General features: G+C 34.3%; 4 non-coding genes across 4 annotated transcripts; all 4 read right to left on the bottom strand.

Moving 5' to 3' along the window:
• Positions 1-820: 820 nt before the first annotated feature.
• Positions 821-894, bottom strand: TRNAT-AGU. The gene has a single exon. It is a non-coding gene; the product is annotated as a tRNA-Thr (tRNA).
• Positions 895-2,435: 1,541 nt separating this feature from the next.
• On the bottom strand, positions 2,436-2,509 carry TRNAT-AGU. The gene has a single exon. It is a non-coding gene; the product is annotated as a tRNA-Thr (tRNA).
• A 1,034-nt stretch (positions 2,510-3,543) lies between these two features.
• On the bottom strand, positions 3,544-3,617 carry TRNAT-AGU. Its single transcript has one exon. It is a non-coding gene; the product is annotated as a tRNA-Thr (tRNA).
• Positions 3,618-4,709: 1,092 nt separating this feature from the next.
• On the bottom strand, positions 4,710-4,783 carry TRNAT-CGU. The gene has a single exon. It is a non-coding gene; the product is annotated as a tRNA-Thr (tRNA).
• Between the last annotated feature and the right edge of the window lie 851 nt (positions 4,784-5,634).

Raw genomic sequence — 5,634 nt, 5'->3', positions numbered from 1 at the left:
AGTGGTCACATGACGATATAGAAGATTTATTAACTCAGGATGTGGCAGGAATGTCAATAATAAGAATCAGATAGTTATTAGGACTAAAGCCTACGATCCCTTTAAGGCACCCAAAAAAAGAAAAAAAAAAAAACTGAGGTTGTGGTCACATTTGTATTTTTATTTAATTCCAATTTGAATTTTAATATTCCAATACTTATTAATTCTATATATTATATTTAATCTTGAATTTATAAGTATATAATATTTAATTTAAGAATTCTTTCATCCATATTTTTATTTGTAATTATTGTAATCTTGTTGTGTACTTTCGATTTGAACTCAAAACCTCCCGCTTACTAAACGGGTGCTCTAAGCAACTGAGCTACAAGAGCTAGGCATTGAACCTGAGAATCTCTCACGTCATTAAGTAACGTAACCAATGTGCAGACTTTCTTTCCAAATAACGCCAAATGCGAGAATGGGTTACAAGCAATGGTCACATGACAACTTGGAAGATCTCTTGACTCATAATGTGGAAGGAGTGTATATGATAAGAATCAGATAGTTATTAGGACTAAAGGCGGATTTTCTTGCTAACGTGGGCCTTGTGCGCGAATGGGGTACAAGGAGTGGTCACATGACAACTTGAAAGATCTCCTGACTCATGATGTGGCAGGAGTGTGTATGATAAGAATTAGATAGTTATTAAGACTACATATTACGATCCCATTAAGGCACCCAGGGGGGAAAAAAAGAGATTATTGCATTACTTTTTAGTTATATATATATTGTAGACTTGTTGTGTACTTTCTAATTTGTAATTTTGAAAATTGAATATTGCTCTTGTTGAGAGTTGAACTCAAGACCTTCCGCTTACTAAACGGGTGCTCTAAACAACTGAGCTACAAGAGCTAAGCGATTAATTTGAGAAACTCTCACATCTTGAGAGAGCGAAACTAATATGCGGACTTCTTGCCAACTTGGTCTAAGTGCGCGAATAGGGTACAAGGAGTGGTCACATGACGACTTAGAAGATTTATTGACTCAGTATGTGGCAGGAATGTCAATGATTAGAATAAGATAGTAATTAGGACTAAAGCTTTCGATCACTTTCATGCACCCAAAAAAAAATAAAAAAATAAAAAAAACAAAAAAACAGAGGTTGTGGTCAAATTTGTTAAATAAACTACAATTTTTACTTAATTCCAATTTGAATTATAATATTCCAATACTTATTAATTCTATATATTATATTTAATCATGAATTCATATGTTCAATACTTATTAATTCTATATATTATATTTAATCATGATTTATATTTTCATAATATTTAATTTAAGAATTCTTTGAACAAATTTTTGTTTGTAATTATTGTAATCCTTTTATGTACTTTCGACTTGCTCTTGTTGATAGTTGAACTCAAGACCTCCCACTTCCTGCTTACTAAACGGGTGCTCTAACCAACTGAGCTACAAGAGTTAAGCAATTAATTTGAGAAACTCTCACGTTTTGAGAGAACGAAACTAATATGCCGACTTTCTTGCAAACTTGGTCCAAGTGCGCGAATGGGGTACAAGGAGTGGTCACATGACGACATAGAAGATTTATTAACTCAGGATGTGGCAGGAATGTCAATAATAAGAATCAGATAGTTATTAGGACTAAAGCCTACGATCCCTTTAAGGCACCCAAAAAAAGAAAAAAAAAAAACAGAGGTTGTGGTCACATTGTATTTTTTATTTAATTCCAATTTGAATTTTAATATTCCAATACTTATTAATTCTATATATTATATTTAATCTTGAATTTATAAGTATATAATATTTGATTTAAGAATTCTTTCATCCATATTTTTATTTGTAATTATTGTAATCTTGTTGTGTACTTTCGATTTGAACTCAAAACCTCCCGCTTACTAACGGGTGCTCTAAGCAACTGAGCTACAAGAGCTAGGCATTGAACCTGAGAATCTCTCACGTCATTAAGTAACGTAACCAATGTGCAGACTTTCTTTCCAAATAACGCCAAATGCGAGAATGGGTTACAAGCAATGGTCACATGACAACTTGGAAGATCTCTTGACTCATAATGTGGAAGGAGTGTATATGATAAGAATCAGATAGTTATTAGGACTAAAGGCGGATTTTCTTGCTAACGTGGGCCTTGTGCGCGAATGGGGTACAAGGAGCGGTCACATGACAACTTGAAAGATCTCCTGACTCATGATGTGGCAGGAGTGTGTATGATAAGAATTAGATAGTTATTAGGACTATATATTACGATCCCATTGAGGCACCCAGGGGGAAAAAAAAAGAGATTGTGGTTACATTTGTTAAAATAAGGTACATCAATTTTTATTTAATTCCAATTGGAATATTGCATTACTTTTTAATTATATATATATTGTAGACTTGTTGTGTACTTTCTAATTTGTAATTTTGAAATTGAATATTGCTCTTGTTGAGAGTTGAACTCCAGACCTCCCGCTTACTAAACGGGTGCTCTAACCAACTGAGCTACAAGAGCTAAGCAATTAATTTGAGAAACTCTCACATCTTGAGAGAACGAAACTAATATGCGGACTTTCTTGTCAACTTGGTCTAAGTGCGCGAATGGAGGTACAAGGAGTGGTCACATGACGACTTAGAAGATTTATTTACTCAGTATGTGGCAGGAATGTCAATGATAAGAATAAGATAGTAATTAGGACTAAAGCTTTCGATCACTTTCATGCACCCAAAAAAAAAATAAAAAAATAAAAAAACAAAAAAACAGAGGTTGTGGTCACATTTGTATTTTTTATTTAATTCCAATTTGAATTTTAATATTCCAATACTTATTAATTCTATATATTATATTTAATCTTGAAGTTATAAGTTTATAATATTTAATTTAAGAATTCTTTCATCCATATTTTTATTTGTAATTATTGTAATCTTGTTGTGTACTTTCGAGTTGAACTCAAAACCTCCCGCTTACTAAACGGGTGCTCTAAGCAACTGAGCTACAAGAGCTAGGCATTGAACCCGAGAATCTCTCACGTCATAAAGAACGTAACCAATGTGCAGACTTTCTTGCCAAATAACGCCAAATGCGCGAATGGGTTACAAGCAATGGTCACATGACAACTTGGAAGATCTCTTGACTCATAATGTGGAAGGAGTGTCTACTATAAGAATCAGATAGTTATTAGGACTTAAGGCGGACATTCTTGCTAACGTGGGCCTTGTGCGCGAATGAGGTACAAGGAGCGGTCACATGACAACTTGAAAGATCTCCTGACTCATGATGTGGCAGGAGTGTGTATGATAAGAATTAGATAGTTATTAGGACTATATATTACGATCCCATTGAGGCACCCAGGGGGAAAAAAAAGAGATTGTGGTTACATTTGTTAAAATAAGGTACATCAATTTTTATTTAATTCCAATTGGAATATTGCATTACTTTTTAATTATATATATATATATATATATATATATATATATATATATATATATATATATATATATTGTAGACTTGTTGTGTACTTTCTAATTTGTAATTTTGAAATTGAATATTGCTCTTGTTGAGAGTTGAACTCAAGACCTCCCGCTTACTAAACAGGTGCTCTAACCAACTGAGCTACAAGAGCTAAGCGATTAATTTGAGAAACTCTCATATCTTGAGAGAACGAAATTAATATGCGGACTTTCTTGCCAACTTGGTCCAAGTGCGCGAATGGGGTACAAGGAGTGGTTACATGACGACTTAGAAGATTTCTTGACACAGGATGTGGCAAGAATGTCAATGATAAGAATCAGATAGTTATTAGGACTAAAATGTACGACCCCTTTGAGGCAACAAAAAAATAAAACAGCGGTTGTGTTTACATTTTTTAAAATGAACTAAATCAATTTTTTTTTTTTAATTCCAATTTGAATTTTAATATTCCAATACTTATTAATTCTATATATTATATTTAATCTTGAATTTATAAGTTTATAATGATTAATTTAAGAAATATTTCTTCGATATTTTTATTTGTAATTATTGTAGTCATGTTGTGTACTTTCGAGTTGCTCTTGTCAAGAGTTAAACTAAAAACCTCCCGCTTACTAAACGGGAGCACTAACCATCTGAGCTACAAGAGCTAGGCATTAAACTTGAGAATCTCTCACTTCATTAAAGAACGTAACCAATGTGCAGACTTTCTTGCCAAATTGCGCCAAATGCGCGAATGGGTTACGAGGAATGGTCACATGACAACTTGGAAGATCTCTTGACTCATAATGTGGAAGGAGTGTCTATGATAAGAATCAGATAGTTATTTGGACAAAAGATCGGACTTTCTTGCTAACGTGGGCCTTGTGCGCGAATGGGGTTCAAGGAGTGGTCACATGACAACTTGAAAGATCTCTTGACTCATGATGTTGTAGGAGTGTGTATGATAAGAATTAGATAGTTATTAGGACTATAGATTACGATCCCATTGAGGCACCCAGGGGGGAAAAACAAAAGAGATTGTGGTTACATTTGATTGAGGTACATCAGTTTGTAGACTTGTTGTGAATTATATTATAGACTTGTTGTGTACTTTCAAATTTGTAATTTAATTCCAATTGGAATATTGCATTACTTTTTAATTTGAGTTCTAATTGGAATATTGCATTACTTTTTAATTTTATAAATTATATATTGTAGACTTGTTGTGTACTTTCTAATTTGTAATTTTGAAATTGAATATTGCTCTTGCTGAGAGTTGAACTCAAGACCTCTCGCTTACGAAACGGGTGCTCTAACCAAATGAGCTACAAGAGCTAGGCATTAAACTTGAGAATCTCTCACGTCATTAAATAACGTAACCAATGTGCAGACTTTCTTGCCAAATTGCGCCAAGTGCGCGAATGGGTTTCAAGGAATGGTTACATGACAACTTGGAAGATCTCTTGACTCATAATGTGGAAGGAGTGTCTATGGTTAGAGTCAGATAGTTATTAGGACTAAAGCCTACGATCCTTATAAGGACTAAAGCCTATGAAAATGAGGTACATAAATATTGCTCTTGTTGAGAGTTGAACGGGTGCTCTACCCTACTAAGCTACAAGAGCTAAGCGATTAATTTAAGAAACTCTCACATCTTGAGAGAACGAAACTAATATGCGGACTTTCTTGCCAAATTGCGCCAAGTGCGCGAATGGGTTACATGACAACTAGGAATATCTCTTGACTCATAATGTGGAAGGAGTGTCTATGATTAGAATCAGATAGTTATTAGGACTAAAGGCGGACTTTCTTGCTAACGTGGGCCTAGTGCGCGAATGGGGTACAAGGAATGGTCACATGACAACTTGAAAGATCTCCTGACTCATGATGTGGCAGGAGTGTGTTTGATAAGAATCAGATAGTTATTAGGACTAAAGCCTACGATCCCTTTGAGGCACCCAAAAAAAAAAAAAAAAAAAAAAAAAAGAGGTTGTGGTTACATTTATTTCAATGAGGTACATAAATATTGCTATTGTTGAGAGTTGAACGGGTGCTCTACCTACTGAGCTACAAGAGCAAAGCGATTAATTTAAGAAACTCTCACATCTTGAGAGAACGAAACTAATATGCGGACTTTCTTGCCAACTTGGTCTAAGTGCGCGAATGGGGTACAAGGAGTGGTCACA

The sequence above is a fragment of the Ipomoea nil genome, unplaced genomic scaffold (genome assembly GCF_001879475.1).
Source record: "Ipomoea nil cultivar Tokyo-kokei standard unplaced genomic scaffold, Asagao_1.1 scaffold0799, whole genome shotgun sequence".
Lineage (NCBI taxonomy): Eukaryota > Viridiplantae > Streptophyta > Magnoliopsida > Solanales > Convolvulaceae > Ipomoea > Ipomoea nil.
This window is presented reverse-complemented; position numbering and strand designations above follow the sequence as displayed.